Source organism: Erythrolamprus reginae, chromosome 1 (assembly GCF_031021105.1).
Source record: "Erythrolamprus reginae isolate rEryReg1 chromosome 1, rEryReg1.hap1, whole genome shotgun sequence".
Lineage (NCBI taxonomy): Eukaryota > Metazoa > Chordata > Lepidosauria > Squamata > Dipsadidae > Erythrolamprus > Erythrolamprus reginae.
In genome coordinates, this window is record NC_091950.1 from 54,243,919 (window position 1) to 54,268,989 (window position 25,071).

Consider the following 25,071-nt stretch of genomic DNA (forward strand, 5'->3'; position numbering starts at 1 on the left):
ACAGGTGGACAAGTACGTGCCCCAGTCACCTCGACTGACTCGTTGTCAGTCGACTCTGTTTTACAATTGGAGTCGAGGTTGGCCCGGATCTGAGCGACTTTATCAGCGAAAAACGTGTTAAACTCCTCGGCACTACTCTGCAAGGGCTCCCCAACTCCCCCCTGATTAAGAAGGGAGCGGGTCACCCTAAACAGAGCAGCCGGGCGGGATTCCGCTGATGCAATCAAGGCGGCATGGTACGCGCATCTTGCCGCCTTGAGCGCCACTTTGTAAGTCTTAATAAAAGCTCTTACAAGTGTTCGATCGGATTCTGACCTACTCTTCCTCCATCGCTTCTCTAGACGTCTCTTTTGGCGTTTCAACACCCGGAGCTCCTCGTTGAACCATGGGGCTCTACGGGGTCTAGCGCCGCGGAGAGGTCGTAAAGGCGCAATCCGGTCGAGAGCCCCTGCCGCAGCCCTGTTCCAGGCCTCAGCAAGGGTCTCCGCCACATGTTGTGAATGTGAACTTAGTTTCATGATTACAATATATTTGAAGAGAAATGTCCATGTTAATTTCACTCAGATACTTTAGACAGATCAATAAGTTATTGATCAAATGTTTATAGAACAGTCAGATTCTAAGAGTCTCTTTTTATAAATTGCAACTCTTAGATGAAAATGAGAGGTTTAATTTTCCACACTATCAATTGCACCTTTGGGCATACATATTAATGAGTTTTTATATGTACCATTTTGAGTATAACCACAGAATTATTATTTGAATCCTTTGAACTCTTGACAAGTACTTGGAAAACCCTCAGAATTTGCATGTATTCCTAGGATTAAAGGCAGAAGATATATTTGGATGTTATTGGGAAAGTGATTTAAATTTCTTTCTTGTTCTTATGAGAAATGATCTTATTTAAACATACAAGGACAAGTGAATGCTTGTCCTTTTGTTTGTTTGGATAATCTGGACATAAGGCAGGATTCACCGATTAACATTTTGCTAAATGTACTCTCAAAGATTTTGATTATAAAATAACATAACCTTCCTAAAGCAGTTGAATGGAGATATACATACATACATACATACATACATACATACATACATACATACATCATACATACATACATACATACATACATACATACATACTGTTGTGGTTAGCTCTGGCCCAGCTCCTGCCCCAAGGACTGTGGATGTGGGGGAGACATCCACATGCTTCAGGCCTGTTTTGCCCCTGGTGGAATCTGATGATGAAGGCTCCTCTGACCAAGAAGACATGAGTGACAGGGAGGAGGAGAGTGTGGCAGACAGCTCAGAAGGAGATCAATTATCTAGCTCCTCCTTGGATTCAGAACAAGAGTTAATGATACAGCCACGCATGCGGAGAGCGATGCATAGGCAACAACAACTGAGAGATTATTATCAAAGAAAATGAGGCCACCTGGGGTTGGGTGGGGCTGTGGTAATTAGTGAGGCTGCTATAAATAGCAGCCTGTGGGTTTGGCCATTGTGGAGGATTATCTGATCATTGTGTTTCGTGACTGCTTTACTGACTTTGACCTTTTGTATGCTGATTTTTCTCCGCTTTGAAACTAAACCAGGGCAAAGTGTGTTTCACTTTGTGAAAGAAGAAGGACTGTGAATTGCCTCACAGCTGAAAGGTAAGTATCACAGAACTGATAAGGGACTTGTACAAATTACCAGTTTGTTTGGAGGCGAGTGCTCTTTGCTATACAAAAAGAGGGCTTGGTTTAAGTGAAGTTTCATTATAAAGAACATTGTTTCGAATTTTCAAACGTGTGTGTGTGTCTGAAATTTGTACCTATGAATTTTTGGGAGGATTCTACCAGAGAGCCCCACAGAACACATACATACATACATACATACATACATACATACATACATATATACATACATATATACATACATACATATATACATACATACATACATACATATTAGCATACTTGGCCACACGTTGCTGTGGCTCAGGGTGGTTAACTGGAAAAGAAAGAAGAGAGAAAGCAAACATTTGTGATATGTGTAATTTCCCAATGCTTGTGGGCATACAATATTTTTTTGTTGTTCCATTGTCTGTGGAGATATAGCGATTGTCTGGTTTGCTGACTCTAGAACCCACAACATAAAATTGTCCATGTGTGAAACAATGCGTGTGTAGATCTAAACCGCACAATTCTAAAGATTGGTCCTGACTGAACTTTGTTGGTGGTTATTGCAACTACAAATCAAATCTGATTTGCAATTACTTGTCCTTCTACTTCCGCTCTGTGTGTATGGTGACCTAAGTTTGATCTTTTGTAAGGCATTATTTGAATGGACAAAAGCAGATAGATTGCATTGAAAAAGAAGATAGAAAGTTATAAGTGAAACATGAAAAATTGCTAAATGATAAAAAAGGAGAAAACATTAAGTTAAAAAGAAAGAACCAAATATCAATATACAACATATAAAAATGTAAATTTTTGTTTGTTAAAAATGTTCAATCTCCAAAAGTTCTTCACCGATTCGTTTGAAATTTTGACACAGCATTGCAGTCAAATAAGCACGTTTTATGTCAACCTTGAAAGTCTTGTAGTCCAACCCCCTGCTCAATTTGTATTCAAAATAACAGACTTGGAAGGGGCCTTGGAGGTCTTCAGGTTCAACTCCCTGCTCAATTTATTCAGAATAACAGAGTTTGAAGGGATTAACATTAGAAAGCAGGCTGACATTTGGAAATCAGTCTCCGGAGAGGGGCGGCATACAAATCCAATAAATGAATGAATGAATGAATGAATGAATGAATGAATGAATGAATGAATGAATGAATGAATAAATAAATAAATAAATCTCCCTGTTTCCCCATTTTAAGAGACTGGCCCAACCCATCTGTTAAAAGACGATAAGACTGGCCTACCTTGCAGGGTTCTTTGTTCCACCCAAATATACAATACTTAGGGGACAAACCCCACAGTTTGTGTTCTCTGCATTATCTTCAGAGTGACCCCACTGACTCAAAAATCCTTCATTTTATGAATAAATCAAACTCTTTATTGATATAAGCAGACATAACGAAAAGCAGATTTTAAACTGTAAGGGAAAGGGAGTTATCTTTTTTTTTGGAGCTAAACATAAACAATGTCCAGGAAAGGTACCAAACTCGGCCTAATCAGCATTCCTTAGTTAACAAGGCCATTCATCATTTAAGCATATGAATTTGCTCACCGAAGTCTGGGCCAACAAGCATCCAGCAGAGAATGTGTTTTATTGAGGCAGAAATCATGGCTTTAAAGCCTTGTTCAATTCCACCCCCAGTCTCACATCTCCACTGAATGACGTTGAAACTCCACGCCCAATTTCCCAAGATCCCTTGCCTTTATATTCCTGGAAATGACATCACACTGCAAAGAGGCTAAGTCTGTACACTAATACCTTTTACTATGCAACTCCTCTCTCCTTCTCAACAATCTCCTATAGTGAGGGTCTTTCCACTGATTTTCCATTCTAATGTCTTCCTCATCCTCTGACTGGAACCATTCCCCCATTGTCATATCAGCTCCCTCTAGTGGTTCCTCAGGTTCACTCAGATCACTTTCTCCCTCACTCTCATTCTCTGAATCATTTGGCAACCCTCCTGGCCCACGGTATCCAGATGGGCCTGAGTCATCCTCTTCAGGATCTGACATGACCTGAGGTAGACAAGTAGCACTCACAACAGTTTGTAACCAAACATGACCTGAGGTAGACAAGTAGCACTCACAACAGTTTGTAACCAAACATTGTTGGAGCAATGTTCAAAGCAATTGGTGAAGAACAAACGGACAGCTACATTTTCATTAATATAGATTGCAACAAGTACAGAATTATTCAGCCAGTAGATGGCAGTGTTTAATTTGCATCTATGGTTATAATGTATGGTTCTTTTATGTTCTGAGGACAGTTTCCTGTGGCAGTTGAAACCATTAAGCACCGAGGGCCATGGTAACTGTACACTATACACTTTATTTGATTTGTATCTATCCTGTGCTACCAAGCTATATGACTATATAACAATCATCTGCTGCCATTTATCTATATAAATAAATTCCTCCTTTTTGGAACTCTCTCCTTTACAAGGCTGAGCCCATCTTCCCCTAAATGGACCATTCTCATTGTCTGACATTATCAACAGCCAATGAAAATGTGGTTGCTATCTTTTTCAGCAGCCAATCAAAACACACCTTCTATCTTGGTCACCTGTCTCCATGCCAAGCAACTCCCTGTTTCTCCATATAAATGGACCATTCTCATTGGTTCAAATTATCACCAGTGCCTCCCATCTTTTTCACCAGCCAATGAATACGTGGCTCCTATGTTTGTCACCAGTCTCCATGCCAAGCAACTCTCTGGTTCTCCATATGAACAGACCATTCTAATTGATTCAAATTATCACCAGTGCCTCCCATCTTTTTCACCAGTCAATGTAAATGGGGCTACTATGTTTTTCACCAGCCATTTAAAACACGGCTCCTATGTGAGATCTATATAATTTTGGTATATAAAAAGGCCTGTCATTGAATGCAACATTGTGTCAAAATTTCAAACCAATCGGTGAAGAAATTTAGGAGATTTGAGTTTATGAACAAACGGACATTTACATTTTTGTTTATATAAATATATTAAATTATTTATTATGTTCCCAGTTTGAATAAATATATTGGGATCCTTCTAAAATCCAAAATTTTAAATAATGTTTTAGAAACTAAACCAGCTATTCATTTGTGCAAACAACTGAAAAGTCTTATGAATATAAATATTGATAATTTAATAAATATTGAGGATTTACATCTCAAAGATTGGGGTTATTCAGTTCTAACACATTGGTGATCTGATATTTCAATTACTTGACTTTAAGATATGATTGATTCAGGATTATTTGATAACTTCACATATGTTTAAATAGGCATGTGTATGAATGTATGTGTGTGTTTCTCTCTGTGTGTCTCTGTCTTGCTCTCTGTCGTGTCACACAAGAATACATGCACAATATAGAATAGAATAGAATAGAATTTTTATTGGCCAAGTGTGATTGGACACACAAGGAATTTGTCTTGGTGCATATGCTCTCAACGTACATAAAATAAAATATACATTTGTCAAGAATCATGTGATACAACACTTAATGATTGTCATAGGGGTCAAATAAGCAATGAAGAAGCAATATTAATAAAAAACTTAGGATATACGCAACAAGTTACAGTCATACAGTCAACATGGGAGGAAATGGGTGATAGGAATGATGAGAAAAACTAGTAGAATAGAAGTGCAGATTTAGTAGAAAGTCTGACAGTTTTGAGGGAATTATTTGTTTAGTAGAGTGATGGCGTTCGGGAAAAAACTGTTCTTGTGTCTAGTTGTCTTGGTGTGCAGTACTCTGTAGCGACGTTTTGAGGGTAGGAGTTGAAACAATTTGTGTCCAGGATGCGAGGGGTCAGTAAATATTTTACCCGCCCTCTTTTTGGCTCGTGCAGTATACAGGTCCTCAATGGAAGGCAGATTGGCAGCAATTGTTTTTTCTGCAATTCTGATTATCCTCTGAAGTCTGTGTCGGTCCTGTTGGGTTGCAGCACCAAACCAGACAGTTATAGAGGTGCATATGACAGACTCAATGATTCCTCTGTAGAACTGAATCAGCAGCTCCTTGGGCAGTTTGAGCTTCCTGAGCTGGCGCAGAAAGAACATTCTTTGTTGTGCTTTTTTGATGATGTTTTTGATGTTAGGTGACCATTTTAGGTCTTGAGATATGATAGAACCTAGAAACTTGAAGGTCTCTACTGTTGATACTGTGTTGTCTAGTGTTGTGAGAGGTGGAAGGGTGGAAGGGTTTCTCTTAAAGTCTACCACCATTTCTACGGTTTTGAGTGTGTTCAGTTCTAGATTGTTCTGGTCACACCACAAGGATAGTTGTTCAACTTCCTGTCTGTATGCGGATTCATCATTGTCTCGAATGAGTCCGATCACTGTTGTATCATCTGCAAACTTCAGTAGTTTAACAGATGGATCGTATGAGATGCAGTCATTAGTGTATAGAGAGAAGAGAAGTGGTGAGAGTACACAGCCTTGGGGGGCACCTGTGCTAATTGTACATATATCTGATGTGATTTTTCCTAGCTTCACCTGCTGCTTCCTGTCTGTTAGGAAGCTTATGATCCACTTACAAGTGTGTTCAGGTACCGCTAGCTGATTCAGTTTGGTTAAGAGAATGTCCGGTACGATGGTATTGAATGCTGAACTGAAGTCCACAAAGAGGACCCTGGCGTAGGTCATTGGAGATTCAAGATGTTGAAGGATGTAGTGTAGAGCCATATTAACAGCACCATCTGTTGATCTATTTGCTCGGTATGCAAATTGCAGGGGGTCTAACAGTGGATCCGTGATGGCTTTCAAATGGAACATCACTAGCCTTTCAAAGGTTTTCATAACTACAGATGTTAGAGCAACTGGTCTGTAGTCATTCAGTTCCTTGATGGAGGGCTTCTTTGGCACTGGGATGATAGTCGAGCGTTTGAAGCAGGAAGGAACATAGCACAACTCTAGTGATTTGTTGAAGATTTGGGTGAAGATGGGGGCCAATTGGTCAGCACATTTGTGTGTGTGTGTTAATATACATATTTGTGTAAACAAAAATGTTATAAATACATACATATACACACATACAGATGTAGTAATTGCTGGCTGTTCCATATTGTCTGAATTTATTCAATAGCATCAAAACTACATAATAAAGTAGTTAAAATTTGAATATGTCAATGTGTTGTTGAATTATTTCCCTAAAATTGGAATGAGCGTATGTCTGAAGACTGCTTAATCTATTAGTCCTGGATTGTTAGGGGGAAAAGCAGTATGCTTTTAGAAATACGTCTGTATACATATTTTATAGAAAAGAAACAGTGGGCAAAGGGAAATATTTACCATATCAAAATTTGTTAATGCAGGAAGATGGAGAGCCTAAAATGAATTCAAGAGAACTATTGAGGGATTTTGTTTTCAATAGTTTTCATAATTTTTTCACAATTAAGAGAAAGATTTAACATAGGCAATATGGTAACTCGAATTAAACAACATAAGATGGGATCTGAAATTATGTACGCATAAAGAATACCTAATTGCAGAAATGTATAAACACTTTCTAAGATTTGACATGGGGGAGAACAGAATTTTTTCCAATTTAACCACATTCTCTCCCATTTGTCCATATGTATATTATAATCAAACTTCCTGGCACATTTTAATCATGCAATCTTTGTTTCTTTCATTGATTCCTTGTTTTTTCATATATTTCTTTTTTTATTATTTTTAGTCCAGCATCCTTGACCAGTACACCAAATCTGGAAAATTAAATAATATATTTTGGTATAATAGCAAAGATTATTTTACAGAAGGTCTATGTAATGGTATATGGGAAGGACCTGGGAATACAGGGAAAGAGAGACACAATTAGCCAAAAGGTAAGATAAAAGACAGCAGAACCAATAGCAAGAATGTACAAAGAGTAAGAGGCTCAAAAGGAACCATCCCTAATCTGTGAACTGTTCAGGAGACAAGAGAGAAAAGCATTGTTCCAAATAATGAAAACCTTCATCTTCCTTGTTACTTGCTTTCACAACATTTTTCTTCATTCCGAGTTTTATGTGAAGTAGGGTCAAAATATCTTTGACAGAGTTTTATGTGAAGTAGGATCAAAATATCTTTGAAAAATATCTCAACAAGTGGTTCACGTCCCACATTTTTCTGTCTTGAAACCAAATTCTTTCTGACTGACCATTTCTTGTTAGTGTTACGCATTTCTGTTGTATGGTTGTCCTATTTACATATGTAACAACAGTACTTGATGTATTCAAGCTGCTTTCCCAAGCTGCAGAGCTACTACTGTATTTCTAAATTTCCACAGATATTTCAGTTATACTTTTGGTATTGGGTGTAATTGAAAAACAGTTCCATGTTTTTGTATGCTTCTTTTATGTGTGTCACATAGCCAATAGATGCTGAAGAATATGCATTGCCATTATGTAATAAGACAGCCTTAAGGCTTAATACTGATAAATCAATAAGGAGATGTCATTCTAGCGAGCCATGCTCACAACTCAAAGCTGTGAATAAACCATCAATGTCAATACAGAAAATGAGGTTGTCAACCTGCTCAAAGAAATTTGTTAAATCATTTTGGTGGCTTTGCAAAAATAAAAAGATTCGGCGAAACTGTATGTGCGAGGTTAAATTACAGGTTATTTGTGTGATTAGCAGCCAAAATTCTGTATAATACATCCAAAGGTGTTCAGGAAACAAAATCTTCATTGTACAATGATTAGGGAATTTTACAGTATTATAGTAAAGAGGCACAGAGTATTATTGTTCTTGTTTATTTATTATTATTTATTTATTGGACTTTTATGCTGCCCCTCTCTGAGGACTCGAGGCGGTTTACAACATATAATAAAACAATGTATAATATTTCAGATCCAATTAATTAAATTTAAAATCTAAAAATCCCCAAAAGACATAAAAAACAGTCATTCCCATTCAATCAACTTTCTCTCAGCACATTCATCGGCCAGGGGGCAAGAATCTAATGGTCCCAAGCCTGATGGCATAAATGAGTCTTAAGACTGTTGAGGAAGGCAAGGAGGGTGGGGGCAGTACGAATCACCAGAGAGAGCTGATTCTAGAGGGCCAGGGCCCACAAATAAAAGGCTCTTCCCCTAGGCCCCGCCAACCAATATTGTCTAGTTGATGGGACCTAGTGAAGGCCAACTCTGAGGGACCTGACCAGTTGCTGGGATTCATGCAGCAGAAGGCAGTCCCGTAGGTATTCTGGCCCGATGCCATGTAGGGCTTTATAGGTCATAACCAACACTTTGAATTGTGTCCAGGGGGTTTAATTTTCTGTTACTATTTTTTTTATCACTGCCTGAAACCACCCTGGTTGCAGTTGTTCTCTGATTAGAAGCAATATCATAAGAAAAATCCACTGATGACATCTCAAAAGCAATTTTAGTCTTGAAAGGCAAAATCTAACTCAAAGAAATTTCAGCAAGATTTAGATTTAGATTTAATTGGATTTGTATGTCGCTCCTCTCCGAGGACTCAGGGCGGCTCACATTATGTACAGAAAAGCAAGAAACAATAATAACAATCCAATTTATACCTTAAAAAACAATCTTAAAATTCTAATTAAAAAACTATCAATATCATTCATTTGACAGTCAAACTAAAGCATTCATTGGTCGGGGGGAAGATCTATGGAACCCCAGGCCTGGCGGCAAAGATGAGTTTTTAAACTTTTTTGGAAGATGAGGAGGGTGGGGGCAGTACAAATCTCTGGGGGGAGCTGATTCCAGAGGGCCGCCTCCCCCCACAGAGAAGGCTCTTCCACTAGGTCCTGCCAGCCAACATTGTTTGGTCGACAGGACCCTAAGGAGACCAACTCTGTGGGACCTCACTAGTCGCTGGAATATGTGTGGCAGAAGGCGGTCTCAGAGATAGCCCCACGTAGAGAGCATTGCAGTAGTCGAACCTCGAGGTGATAAGGGCATGAGTGACTGTGAGCAAAGACTCCCGGTCCAGATAGGGCCACAACTGGTGCACCAGGCAGACACGGGCAAACGCCCCCATCGCCACAGCTGAAAGATGGTGTTCTAATGTCAGCTGTGGATTGAGGAGGACGCCCAAGTTGCGAACCGTCTCTGAGGGGGTCAATAATCCCCCCCCCAGGGTGATAGATGGACAGATGGATGTGTCCTTGGGAGGCCGTACCCACAGCCACTCTGTCTTGTCTGGATTGAGTCTGAGCCTGTTGGCACCCATTCAGACCCTGACAGCCTCCAGACACCGGCATATCACTTCCACTGCTTCGCTGAGTGGATATGGGGTGGAGATGTACAGCTGAGTATCATCAGCGCACTGATGGTAATTCACCCCATGCCCTTGGATGATCTCACCCAACGGTTTCATGTAGATATTAAACAGCAGACTCGCCTCTTTTTTTGTTTTTTGTTTTAAATCATTTTCATCAAATTGAATAGTAAAATAAAGAAGAAAACTTTGAAACAGTCTTAATAGTGAAATTGATGTCCTTTTGAAGCAGGGGTCCCCAGACTTTTTACACAGGGGGCCAGTTTACTGTCCCTCAGACTGTTGGAGGGCCGGACTATAAAAAAAACCTATGAACAAATCCCTATGCACACTGCACAAATCTTATTTAAAGTAAAAAACAAAAATGGAAACAAATACAATAATTAAAATAAAGAAGTAATTAAATAATAAAGTAATAAAGTAATTTATACTTCTTTATTAACAAGTAAATTTAAACTTAAATCAACAAACTCCCTCCATTTCTCCTTCCTTCCTTCCTTCCCTCCCTCCTTCCTCTCTATTTCTCTCTTCCCTCTCTCTTTTCTTCCTTCTCTCTCATTTATTTCATTTTCCTCTCCCTCGTTTTCTCTCCATAATTTTCTCATTTTTCTCTTTTCTCTCTCTCTCTCATTCTTTCAATCTATCCCCCCTTCTCTCTTCCTCTCTATCTCTCCCTCTTTCTCTGTCCCACTCTCTCTTTCTCTCTCTTTCTTTCTCTCACTCATTCTCTTTCTCTCTCCCTCTTTGTACCTCTCACTCTTTCTCTCTCTCCCTCTCTCTCTATCTCCCTCCTATCCTCCCCGCCCCTTGCCTCTGTACCGCCTCCTCGCTCAGCAGCAGACCGCGGTGAGTTGACAGGAGATTCGGGAGCTTATTATATCTATTGATAAAATCTCGTGGGCTGCCGCAGGCCGGATAAATTGCCTCAGCGGGCCGCATCCGGCCCCCGGGCCGTAGTTTGGGGACCGCTGTTTTGAAGTATCCCCCCCTCTCCCCCCCCCCCCGGCCAATCCAATTTATGTGGTTGACCATCTATTCAAAAAACCTCTGGATGGTAAACAATTTAAAAACAAAACAAAAAATCAATTCAATTGGGGGGGGGACTGTTATGGCAACAAAACTGAACATATCCACCGTAATCCTTCCCCCCCCCCCAAACCTTGGAAATTGTACTTGAAGTCGAGACTTAACTATGCTATCTTGGAAAGTAGAAAATTGGATGACATAAATAGCCTTCAATATGCCTAGAAAGCTGGAAACATTACAGAATTAAAAAGAATACTATACTTAGACTCCAATCTAATTAAAGCCCCTTCACAAACTTTTATTTTGTATCGTACCACTTACTGTATGTGCAGAGATTTACTGGATGTATTATAAAGGCACGCTTATGCAATCAAAACTGAACTTTTAGGGTACAGTTCTAGGATTGTCAAGCAAACCATCATGGAATCTAATTTGCTTCATAGTTCCGTAGATTGGAAATGGGTCACTGGAAAATTTATTACATAAATTATGATTAAAACTGTGTATAATTTACACGAAGCCTTCACAGAACTCAGATGTTAATGTATGTCAATAGTAGTAATTGGTGGGAGATACTAATAAATCTGTACAGTGCAAAGATTCTGTGGCACAGTGGTGAGAATGCTTTACTGAAGGCTACTTCTGCTGCCTACCAGCTGTCTGCAATTTGGCAATTCAAATCTCACCAGGCTCAAGGTTGACTCAGACCTCTATCTTTCCAAGGTCAGTAAAATGAGGATCCAGATGCCACAGGGGGCAATATGTTGACTCTGTAAACTGCTTAGAGAGGTCTGTAAAGCACTATGAAGTGGTATGTAAATCTCAATGCTATTGCTATATGCAGCCAACTGCATGTTGAAAATATGCTTTACAGTATGTTATTATTATTATTATTATTATTATTATTATTATTATTATTATTTATTGGATTTGTATGCCGCCCCTCTCCGGAGACTTGGGGTGGATAACAGCAATAATAAAACAATATACAATAATAATCCAATACTAAAAACGATTAAAAAACCCATTAATATAAAAACCAAACATACAGACAGACATACCATGCATAAAATTGTAAATGCCTAGGGGGAAAGAGTATCTCAATTCCCCCATGCCTGACGGCAGAGGTGAGTTTTAAGTAGCTTACGAAAGGCAAGGAGGGTGGGGGCAATTCTAATCTCTGGGGGGAGTTGGTTCCAGAGGGCCGGGGCCGCCACAGAGAAGGCTCTTCCCCTGGGTCCCGCCAAGCGGTATTGTTTAGTTGACGGGACCCGGAGAAGACCCACTCTGTGGGACCTAACTGGTCGCTGGGATTCGTACATTATGTGTAAGTTGGTGAATTAAAACACAAGGAGTTACTGTACAATACTATTATGTCAAACAAAAAGAATAGCTGCTTAGACTTCTCTTAACAGAGTTGGAAGGATCCTTGCAGGTCATCTAGTCCAACCTCCTGCCCAAGAAGGAGACCCTATAACCTCCTGATTGTGAGGCAAGAGCTCCACCTCTAGGCTACAACAGTTGAAAACTCAAGACCTGTGGTCCAGATATGACCCATGAGGTGCTTAAATCTGGCCCAGCCTGGAAATAACAAAGGATTGGTTTAAGGTGCTTCTAGCAGCCAAAACAGGGTTTGGGGGAGCGCATGTGGCTTCCACTTGACCCATTTTCAGATGGACTCCTGCAGCACTTTGCTGGCCCCCAGCATCCTTTTTTGGCTGGCAAGGTGCTGCAGGAAGTCATACAAGCTGCCACCTTTGGCTAGCCCATGGAGGAGAATTATAATGCTTTTCTGGCCTTCAAAGAAATCCAGTTTGACACTCCTGTCTAAACCCATTATTCAAACCTTTCCACAGGCATAGTCAGATGCAGTGGTGGGTTGCTATCGGTTCACCATAGTTCAGGAGAACCTGTAACAATCTGCCCAGACATCATTATGGATGATGTGCACATGTGCAGAAGGTTCTACCCATGTACAGGAACATTGCATTCTAGTGAAGCAAGTGCACACATGCATTGACAATAGGGAAACCCACTATTGGTCAAGCTGATCCAAATTCCTACAATTGGAATACATCCTGGAAATGCTTTGACTTATTTACTTACTTAACTTCTGTGCTACCCAGGGGACTCTAGGCAGCTTACTTACTGTACTCTTAGTTGCCAACTATCTTCAGCCAATTTACTCTGAGTTGCTAATTATGAGACATTGGGGGATGTTCTAACCTGGATATCTTCCTACACTGGTTCCATCTCAGACAGAATCCATGACTCCCATCATATATTTAGAGATAATTATTTACACTGCAGAAAGCTCACCTAAAATCCTACACCCGGGTCCCGTCGACTAAACAATGTCATCAGGCGAGACCTACGGGAAGAGCCTTCTCTGTGGCAGCCCCGTCACTCTGGAATCAACTCCCTCCAGAGATTCGAACTTCCCCCACCCTCCCGCAAGACTCCGAAGACCTATTTATGTCGCTAGGCATGGGGTAATTAATATATCCCCTCTCTGACTAGTGAGATTTATGTATGGTGACAATTGTGTGATTTTGATTGTTTTAATGATAGAGGGTTTTTAGCTATAGTTTTTAATCATTAGATTTGTATTGCATTGTTTATTGTTGTTGTGAGCCACCCCGAGTTCTTCAGATAGTGGAGGCATATAAGTCTAATAAATAATAATAATAATAATTATTATTATTATTATTATTATTATTATTATTATTATTATTACATCACAGTAAACAGAACTGAAAAGTTACTTTGATTTGGCTTGGCTTAGCTCATGCAGCCTTTGTACAACTTCATGCAAACAGACAGGCAAGCTTGAACATGTGACCCTAAATATGTCAATGCCTGAATTAAAGAAAGTCAATTTTCCATCAATCATTTTTTTTTAATTAGAATTCTCTATGCTTTCTTTATCTCCATGTTCACCGAGTTGTATTGTTGTGGCCTGGACAAACTGTTTAAATATTCTTCATGTTATCATAGCTGTTAAGTGTCTCCTTAAAACCATTCAACCTGTTCAGGGTAGTTTCCCTCCCCTTTTTCTTTTACAGACATGTTAATTAGTCTAATCCTGACTGGTCTTTTTCCAATGTTCCTGTTGGCACAGTTGGATTTCAATTAACATTCTGCTTTAGTGCTGCAAATGCCCCTGCTCATTTTTTCTAAAGGCTATTTTGGATACCATTTCTAGATTATTATTTTTTACAACAATTCAGATTTTAAAACATTTGGGCTGGGGGGAGGGAAGAGTGGTAGTGTTAATTTAGCAATGATTGAGTTTTTCAAGTAATGGAATATTTTTCATACCCCCCCCCCCAAAAGACATCTTATTTCATCTAAATATTTCAGCCATCATCTTTTTAAGACTCAATGTTACAACCTTTAGCCCCCATTGGCTGCTTTGCTTCTCTCTGTTTGTGCACACCTGCTTGGGGTGGCTGGGGGGGACTTTTCTTCATACAATATAGCCACTAAGTATCACAATATCAGTAAATTTAGGAATTGTATTTCCATAATGGATAAATGCTGGGGATTTTTTAAAAAAAAGTCAGATGGCAGGGGGAGAAGAAACTAAAAATCAAGCAAAACATTAGCAGCAATGTAGGATATGAAGTCATTGATATCAATCTATTATAATCCAGATTAGTGCAATGTACTTCAAGGTCAAAATAAAAACTCTATATGCAGAGCCAATTACATTTCAAACCTTAATATATTTGACATGTGTTATCACAGAAAGGCACATTTGAAAAATGAATAAAAGTTCAAAGATAGTTGAAACACATTTTGCTCATTTTACAGATAGAGCACACCAATGAATTTTTGTTTTCTAATAGGTAAAGTGAAAGGTTTATACAATCTGAAGAGAAACTGGTTTGTGAACCTAACAGTAGTATCTTTAGTTATATACTGGGAGCCAAGATAAAGATAAAGACAGTGGCCATTGCAACTATGTCCATAGCACGCATCGTTTAAAATAGGAACCCTCTTTCAATTCTATTACTGATTAAAAAGCTTATCAGTATGATTATTAAGCTTATCAGAAAGCTTAGAAAGCATCTCTGTTCTGGAATTGTTTAATCCACTTTATTAGCTAAATTGTGCTTATGGAGTCCTCTTGTACAGGAGTGTAAGAATGGGGGGTCAAATGATGGCAAGCACGAAGTTGCATTTTACATCCTTGCTTCAGATTCAAGTATATTAACTCTATATTTGCATAATGGTATCATTGCACATATATTGTCATCTTGCTATGAACGAAGTTTGCTGTGAACGCTGATGCCTGTGCTACAGATTTTAGTTGGCTGACCCTGCACAGCTTGATTGCCCTGCGTGCATTAAAATTTAATCTCAAGCAATAAATAAAAATAAAAATTGATTTAAATAACTTCTGTGTAAAGGGCCAAACAGCAGCATTCCTTTCAGCCCCAAGTCTCCTAATTGCAAGCATAATGAAGGGTCAATTCGTTTTTCTCAAGGTAATATTTGTACATCTGAACATTGACGGCAAACTCTAAGGACAGAATGTTTCTCTAAGTAGGTAATAAATGCACTAAACTCATTACTCTAGAATGCAGTGTAAAAAAGGGTTCTCCTGAATCAAACTTACCAGCATCATGGTACCCAACAAAGTATTTCTAGAAAGTTTAGCAGCTACCATTCTCAAACTAATATGCAGTCACTTCTATCATTCAAACAGTTTTCATTTATCCTGAAAGTTTCTTTTTATAATGTTTGTATGCTGCTTTGAAGGGATCACCCTAAATATATAAATGCATGCAAACCCCACCTGTATCTTTATTAGCTGATCTGGGCTGCTAGCTCTTTGTTACACATTTGAACAAATTTATCAGGTTCTGTTACTTGGGAATAATGGGGTATTTCTATTTATTTGTTATTTATTACATTTTGTTTGCTACCCATCTCTACTGACTCTTTTCAACCTGGCCAAAATTGTGTAATTATCACTTCTTAGAACACAAAAGACAAAGTCAAGGATTTATAACAGTGACCACAGCATGATAAACTTCAGTCTCAACCTAAGCCACACTAAGATCCACCCAAATAACGCGACTCCAAAATTCAACTTCAAAAAAGCGAACTACAAACTCATTGATGCCCATCTTTCAACATTATACTGGCAAACCTTATTCTCTAACTGCAACTCTATGGATGACCTCTACAACATATTCTTGCTCAAGATGAAAATAATCATCAGACTTTACGTACCATTTGCATCTGCCTCAACCAAGAAAAATAACCTCCCCATCTCAATAAGAAAATTACAATTAAAAAATAAATCGCTCTGGCATAAAAACAAAAAAGGACAAGTAGTAAACTTCAAAAGCCGTTATAAAAGCATATGCAAACAAATAAAAGCAGAATGTCTCAACTTCCATAGCATACAAGAGGAAAACCTCCTACGCACCAAATCCAATCAAGCTTTCTACAACTTTGTCAATAACAAACTCAAGGACTCTAGACCTATCCCACCTCTCAAAGGACCCAACAACAAAGAATACCACAATGATTCATCCAAAGCTAACCTTCTCAATTCATTCTTTGGCTCTATCTTTGTCAACAGCAATGGCTCATCCCCCAAATGCATCACTCGCACCTCAAACTCTCTTAATGACCTAACCCAAATAGACTTCACTGAAGACCGAGTTGAAAAAGCATTACATGACATTAAACCTTCCCTATCAGTCGGACCAGATGGTCTATGTGCATATTTCCTAAGAAATCTCTCTTCTGCTATAGCAGAACCACTGAGCATAATCTTCGAAAAATCCTTCAGAACCAGCACACTTCTTCAACTATGGTCAAAAGCTATGCTATTCCCCATCTTCAAAAAAGGAGACCCCTCTCTTTTCGATAACTACAGACCAATATCACTATGCTGTGTCCCATGTAAAGTTATGGAATCAATTCTAAACCAATCAATTACTCTCCACCTAGAAACTAATAATCTGCTCTCTAACAAACAATTTGGATTCAGAAAAAAACTATCCTGCAACCTACAGCTCCTCTACTGCAAAACCATATGGACAACTCATATTGACCAAGGAAAAACTATAGATGCAATTTATATTGACTTCTGCAAAGCTTTTGATTCAGTGGTCCACGACAAACTACTTCTAAAACTCAAATCCTATGGCATCTCAGGATCCATCCACAGCTGTATTACAAGTGGTCAAAATAGGAGCTCCATATCCACACCTGTCCCTGTTAAAAGCGGTGTTCCCCAAGGTAGTGTACTGGGACCTACGTTCTTCATTCTCTACATCAATGACCTTTGCGATCTTATCACAAGCAACTGTGTTCTTTTTGCAGATGATGTAAAACTCTTCAACACCACTGAAAACACAACTACTCTACAAAAAAACCTAGACTCAGTTTCTGATTGGTCCAATACATGGCAACTCCAAATCTCAATCAGCAAATGTTCTGTCCTACACATCGGCAAAAAGAATCAGAACTTCAAATACAAACTGAATAAACAAATTATCACAGTTAATCCCCACTCGGTCAAGGACGTTGGAATACTAATAACTAAAGATCTAAGTGCTAAAGCCCACTGCAACAACATCACCAAGAAGGCCTCAAGAGTTGTTAATCTAATCCTACGTAGCTTCTACTCTGGAAATCTCACTCTACTTACCAGAGCTTACAAAACTTTCGCCAGACCCATCCTAGAATACAGCTCATCTGTTTGGAACCCATACCACATTTATGACATTAACACCCTCGAAAATGTCCAAAGATATTTCAGCAGAAGAGCCTTTCACTCCTCTACCTGAAACAGAATACCCTATGAAACTGGACTTACAATCCTGGGTCTTGAAAGCTTAGAACTACGATGCCTTAAACATGATCTAAGTATTGCCCACAAGATCATATGCTGCAATGTCCTGCCTATCAAAGACTACTTCAGCTTCAACCACAACAACACAAGAGCACACAACAGATTCAAGCTTAATATTAATCGCTCCAAACTTGACTGTAAAAAATGTTACTTTAGTAATCGAGTTGTTGAAGCATGGAACTCATTACCGGACTCTATAGTATCATCTCCTAACCCCCAACACCCTCATCCCCTAACCCCCAACCCCCGACTATCCACGGTTGACCTCTCCAGATTCCTAAGAGGGTTGTACATAAGCACACTAGAGTGCCTTCCGTCCCCTGTCCTATAGTCTCTCCTATATCTCGGATTTCTTCTCTACTATATCCTCTATAACATTCATTGTGTATTATTGTGTATTGGACTAAATAAATGAATGAATGAATGAATGAACGAACGAACGAACAAACAAACAAACAAACAAACAAATAAATAAATAAGAGAAAATAGGGCCACAATTATTATAAATATATCTATAATTCTAGAGGCTGCCATTTTGTTGTGCAGTCTGCTCCTCTCTTTTTTATTCAAATGAAAGTATTGATTTAAAAAATCAATTGAAGTGGAGAAAGTGGCCCTAGTATGTCTTATGGGCACATTGATGTCCAAGAGCACCACACTCGGTCTTAGAAAAACTGTGTTGAAAGGGTCCTATTCCTATATCCGGAGGGCTTATGGTAACTACGGAGCTTTTACCCTGAAATGACTGGTTCTAATTTCACCTGTGGAAGAAATATCTTCATTATGATGTAGTCTTTAACACTCCAATGGAAACAGAGGTAGAGAGTTTGAGGTCTTATTTTCTTTTCCTCAGCTGCTCTTTACTCAAATCTACCAGAGGAAATTTTGAGAGATTGCTTATAACATTGTTTAAGATATATTTGTTTCCATTGCCTTAATTCAGAAAGGTGTTTTAGTGGTGCATTTTCTTCCTTTGCCCAAGTCATAGCTGATTGTGATTTCCATGTGGGCTTGATCAGTGGTGAAATCCAATTTTATTTTTACTACCGGTTCTGTAGGCATGGATTGGTGGGTGGTGGTGTGGCTTAGTGGGCATGGCTTGGTGGGTGGTGGTGTGGCTTAGTGGGCATGGCAAGGAAAGGATACTGCAAAATCTCCATTCCCACCCCACTCTGGGACCAGCCAGAGGTGATATTTGCCGGTTCTCCGAACTACTCAAACTTTTCACTGTCAGTTCTCCAGAACCTGTTAGAACCTGCTGGATTTCAACTCTGGATTTGATATTGCTCTTCCTTGGACAAATAGCTGTCTTGGGATAGCCTTTCCTTTGCTATAATACCCAATATTTCCTCTTCATCCTTTACCTCCAAAAGAATTTACAATGATGGGGCAATATTAAGAACATGTACCAGTGAAAAGCAGTTGTGAAATGTTGCAAGCTACAGTATATTTTAAATATATTATGTCTTGTCAGTATCTTATTCTTATACATATGATTTTGTTAAGCTGGAAGTTAAATATATTTATAATGGAATTATTTAATATTAATAAGGAAGTAATTCCAAGTTACTCTGTCTTAAGAGACAGTCTTTAAAATGAAATGTTTATTCACTTTATATCAGAATATGCCAATCCATTTTCCACATCTATATTTTTAAAGTAAATTAGTGGTTCTGGCAGGTAGAGGTGGAGCATGTATCTTTGAGTATTATACTTCGGAACATTAAACAAGAGGAACAAAGGAAAAATTAGACATAATGCTATGCCACACAGCTGACATAGATGTCAGCTCTGAACTTCAACTACAATGGTAAGAGTCTTTTAATAATTATATAGAGTAGTAAACAAGACCCTAGGGCAAACATGTGTGGATCGAAATGAGTATCAGCTTTGTGCAAAGGTATTAGTCAGATCTAACTGTCCTGTGAATTATGCTGTAGTAAGGTCAAAACAGTAGAAAGACTAACAACAGTTAATATTTGATCTCCCACATCTTCAACTTATCATCACTTCCTTATCTTTTCCATATTCACAGTAAATTGTCTTCCATATTCATGAAACCTCATTGACATTCAGAAGAAGTTTTACTTCTATAAATCCTTACACATGCTTATGATTTCTTTCATGGGCACAGTGAGGGACATCATAATATGTTTTCCATAAACATAAGGAAGTTAGCCTATGCAACACTAATATATTAAAAGGAACCAAGGAAAAAACATGGAAGATTATAAATGTGTCAGCCTTGATAACCTGATATTAATATTAACAGGTGGAATGTAATAGTAAAAAGTAGAATTGTTTAACCCATAGAAGGATAAATTTTGCTGGTGACATCACAACTTTGCCTCTCAGAATTATTTCTATCAGCATTTAGTTTTCTAAGGGACATATGAATATGTCCCCATCAAAGTTCTTTTAAAAAAGCATTATTGACAAAAGAAGAAAGAATAAATAGAATACAGTGATCCCCCGATCATTGCGAGGGTTCCGTTCCAGGACCCCTCGCAATGACCGGTTTTTCGCGAAGTAGCGCTGCGGAAGTAAAAACACCATCTGCGCATGCGCAGATGGTGTTTTTACTTCCGCAGCAGCGAGGAGCCAAAGATTGGGGTTTCCCCACCGCCCACACAAACTCCTCACTGCCGCTCGCCCGCCCTTCGCCCGCCCACGCCGTTCGCTCGCGCCGCTTCCCAGCTGAGTCCTGAAGCGAATTGGCTTCAGGACTCAGCTGGGAAGCGGCGAGAATGAACGGCGTGGGTGGGCGAAGGGCGGGCGGGCGCGCGGGCAGGCAGGCGGCAGACAAGCCGTTCGCTCGCGCCGCTCGCTCGCGCCGCTTCCGAGCTGAGTCCTGAAGCCAATTCGCTTCAGGACTCAGCTGGGAAGCGGCGAGAATGAACGGCGTGGGCGGGCGAAGGGCGGGCGCACAGGCAGGCAGGTGGCGGACAAGCCGTTCGCTCGCACCGCTCGCGCCACTTCCCAGCTGAGTCCTGAAGCCAATTCGCTTCAGGACTCAGCTGGGAAGCGGCGAGAATGAACTGCGTGGGCGGGCGAAGGGCGGGCGGGCGCGCGGGCAGGCAGGCGGCAGACAAGCCGTTCGCTCGCGCCGCTTCCCAGCTGAGTCCTGAAGCCAATTCGCTTCAGGACTCAGCTGGGAAGCGGCGAGAATGAACGGCGTGGGCGGGCGAAGGCCGGGTGGGCACGCGGGCAGGCAGGCAACGGACAAGCCGTTCGCTCGCGCCGCTCGCTCGCGCCGCTTCCCAGCTGAGTCCTGAAGCCAATTCGCTTCAGGACTCAGCTGGGAAGCGGCGAGAATGAACGGCGTGGGCGGGCGAAGGGCGGGCGCGCGCGCGGGCAGGCAGGCGGCAGACAAGCCGTTCACTCGCGCCGCTTCCCAGCTGAGTCCTGAAGCCAATTCGCTTCAGGACTCAGCTGGGAAGCGGCGAGAATGAACGGCGTGGGCGGGCGAAGGGCGGGCGGGCACGCGGGCAGGCAGGCGGCGGACAAGCCGTTTGCTCGCGCCGCTCGCTCGCGCCGCTTCCCAGCTGAGTCCTGAAGCCAATTCGCTTCAGGACTCAGCTGGGAAGCGGCGAGAATGAACGGCATGGGCGGGCGAAGGGCGGGCGGGCGGCAGCGAGGAGTTTGCGTGGGCGGTGGGGAAACTCCTTGCTGATGCCCGCCACTCGCCCTCCCACCAGCAAGAGGGGGAAGACCTAGGGAAGCTGCCCAGCAGCTGATCTGCCCAGTGCCATCTACGCATGCGTGCCCATAGAAAAAAGGGTGCGCATGCGCAGATGGTGTTTTTACTTCCGGGTTGCAAAATCGCCATATAGCCGTTTCGTAATGATCGGGATCGCAATACCCGGGGGATCACTGTATATCGATATTGAGGTGAACAAATGCTCAGTTCACTGAAAGAGCAGTATTGGGTTCTGTGCTATTTGATAAGATTTGTAACTGCTTGAAAAAAATGCTCCGAGTAAAAATAACAGTAAGGAAATCCCCAGTTAAATAATGGCCAAAATCACTTAAATTTATAAATCCATGCATGTTATTATTGTTTTCTTTTGTACTACATATTTAAAGTAAAATATACTAGAAAGATAATGAAGTGTTAATATTCATTACTAAGTTATTCAGCCCTTCATAAATATCACAAATTTTATTTCAAAATAAATCACTAATTTATTTTTAAAAATATAGATGTGGAAAACCTTTTAATTTTTCTATGTCAATCTGGTGTGTAACATATGGCCATCATACATATTCCTTATAGTAGAGTTATAACACTGAAACTCCTGAGTAATTATATACTCTTTCCATATCCTGCTATCAGGATAAAAGTAGCAAAATAACAATACTGGAGGTCTTGTAGTCCAACGGCCTGATCAGATAGAAAACCATTTCAGACAAGCTATTCTTAAAAACCTCCAAGAGATGGACATTTTGGTCTTCCCTACCTTCACAATACTCCTCCTTCTCCTGCTCCTCATCCTCACCTTTCTCTTTGTTATTGCTAGTGGGACCATTAGACATCCAGAATAACTGTTGGCAGAACAACTTCCTGCCTTTTTCTGAAAGTGGAGTTTTGATTTGGGAAAGAACTGATATAGTGTTTCTACCAAGACTCATTATATTCCCTAACGTAAAAAGAGTTGGACTTGTGCAATCTGTCATAAAATGATGAGATTCAAAAATTGAATATTCTATTTCATTTTTCCTATTTTTTTTTTTAAAAAAATACAGCTTCATACCAACTCATTTATGCATTGGAATATTTTTTCCTAAATCTAAACAATCATTTTAATAATTTTATCTGCATCTACAATAATATATGCAAATTTCTCCACTATGCACAGTTTTGTACACAATGTTCCCTAATGTACACATGTTTTGATTGAAGAAGTGTTTTGTAAGATTCAGAGGAGTGAGAAAACTGTATAATTACATTCTGATTCATATATTAGTTAATGAAGTGTGAATCAGATTGTTCTGTAAAATAAGAATCAAGAATCCTTACTAGAGTGTCGAAAATTCTCTATACTCAAATCTCAATTTAGATACATACACACTAGATTACCAGGAAAAACTTACTTTTATAGTTAAATGAACTTCTTGATTGCTAATGGCAAGATTCATTGACTTACAGGAAATTACCACAGCTGGATGGAAGAACCTCGCAAAAAGGTATCTCGCTTGGGTAATGTGTTTAAGCTGCCCTATACCACTTAGTTTAAGGAAATTGTAATGGATTAAGTTACATCTGATCACCTTTTTTTCTCCTCTCGTATATTCACTTGCTATTTATTTAGCTCAATTTATATACCCATCTAACTCTGTTACAACTCTGTGTGAGGTACAAAAGTAAAACCAAGTTAACATAGTGCCCCCTCCCAAAAAAAGACAAAGAAAAAAATGACTCTGACAAATAGTTCTCTTTCTATTCTAGCCCAAAGAGTGAGGAAAACCAAGTTTTAAAGACTTATTGGTCTTTATCTGGCTGGAGATAACATGAAACTTTGGCAAGTGCTATCTACTGCAAGAACCAAAAAGCCTGTTTGCTGGATTCCAAAAGGTAATGCATTTAATCAATGGGACCTGGAATATGCCATCTCTTCCCAATGATAGTGCAGGTTCATAAAACAGTTGTTACATGACCACACCATGGCATACCCTTGCCATTTTGGACCTTTGTGCAGTTTATGTATGTTTTTCAAGGCTAGCCCCATACATTGCATGTTGCAATAATCCACATTGGGGAATAAAGCACAACTGCCTATCTAAAAAGTTTGTCATTCTAAGTACAGATATGATTGCACATTAGCAGAACTTGTGTGAAGAACTATAGCTGTTACCTGATCTTTCTGAATAATTGACCAAGGAAGACACTCCCCCTCAAAATTGGCCCTCCTCAAAAGGCCATTTCTTCACCCAACAGTTTTGAACAATGTTTGTTCAGTTTCCCTCCTCCTTTTTTTGTTGAGGTTGTTATGGAACCCACATTGCATATCTGACATCAACACAATTGAGAGAGTCCAGAAATATTTCACAAGAAGAGTCCTTCATTCCTCTTCTCACAACAAAATACCTTACTCCGCCAGACTTGAAATTCTTGGTTTAGACAACTTACAACTCTGTCGTCTCTGTTCTGATTTAAGTATAGTTCATAAAATCATATACCAAAATGTCCTACCTGTTAACGACTACTTCACCTTCAACCGCAACAACACACGAGTACGAAATCGATTTAAACTAAATGTCAACCACTCCAAACTTGACTGCAAAAAATACGACAGAGTAATCAACGCCTGGAATGCACTACCTGATTCTGTGGTTTCTACTCCTAACCCCAAAACCTTTAACCTTAGACTATCTGCAATTGACCTCTCCCCCTTTCTAAGAGGTCTGTAAGAGGCGTGCATAAGCGCACCACCGTGCCTACCATACCTGTCTTATTGTCTTCTTTTGTTACTTTTTATCATTACTTATCTAATGTTTTATTTGTACAAATTATTACCCTATAATTGTTTGACAAAATAAATAAATAAATAAAATAAATAAATAAAATGGCAGGCCTGCAGCTCCATAGTGTTCTGGAAAAGTAGATTATCTGAACACTCTTGTGGTTGGGTTTAAATCTGACTTATGGAATCAAGATGGCATTGATCACATTTGTACATAACCTCTAGTAGGTCTGGAATGGGAGTAATACACCTATCATGATCACCCTTGATCTCTTGACAGCTTTCAGTACCATTGTTCATTGTATAATTCTGGTCTGACTGAGGGGGTTAGGAATGGTGAAAATACTATTCTTCAATAGTTCTCTTCCTTTCCCCAAAGCTACTTTTAGTCAGTGTTGGTAAGGAGGAATAGGTCTGGCCCCAAGTCTCTGCTTTGCAGAGTGCTACAGCACTACACTACTATACTATCCCTGCTTCTTTTTAATATCTGTATGAACTAATCCATCAACACAAGGTCAAATATCCTTATATTCAGTTTTCCCAGGAATATTCCATTAAGATATTTTACCTGGAGGTTGGAAAGGTCCAGATTGGTCAGAATCAGTTTCAGCTCAAACGTGACAAGAGTGAATAGCTGTGGTTCTCAGGGGCCCTTAATCTAGTTATTTTCCATTGTTAACTCAGGGTCCACAGCCTACCCTTTCTGCTGGTGTGGATGGGGCAGACCAACCCCACTGGAATGACAGTTCCTCAGATAATGGGAGTTGGTGTGTAATCTGGGATCCTGCACACCAAGACCAACTTGGCTCTGAAGATACC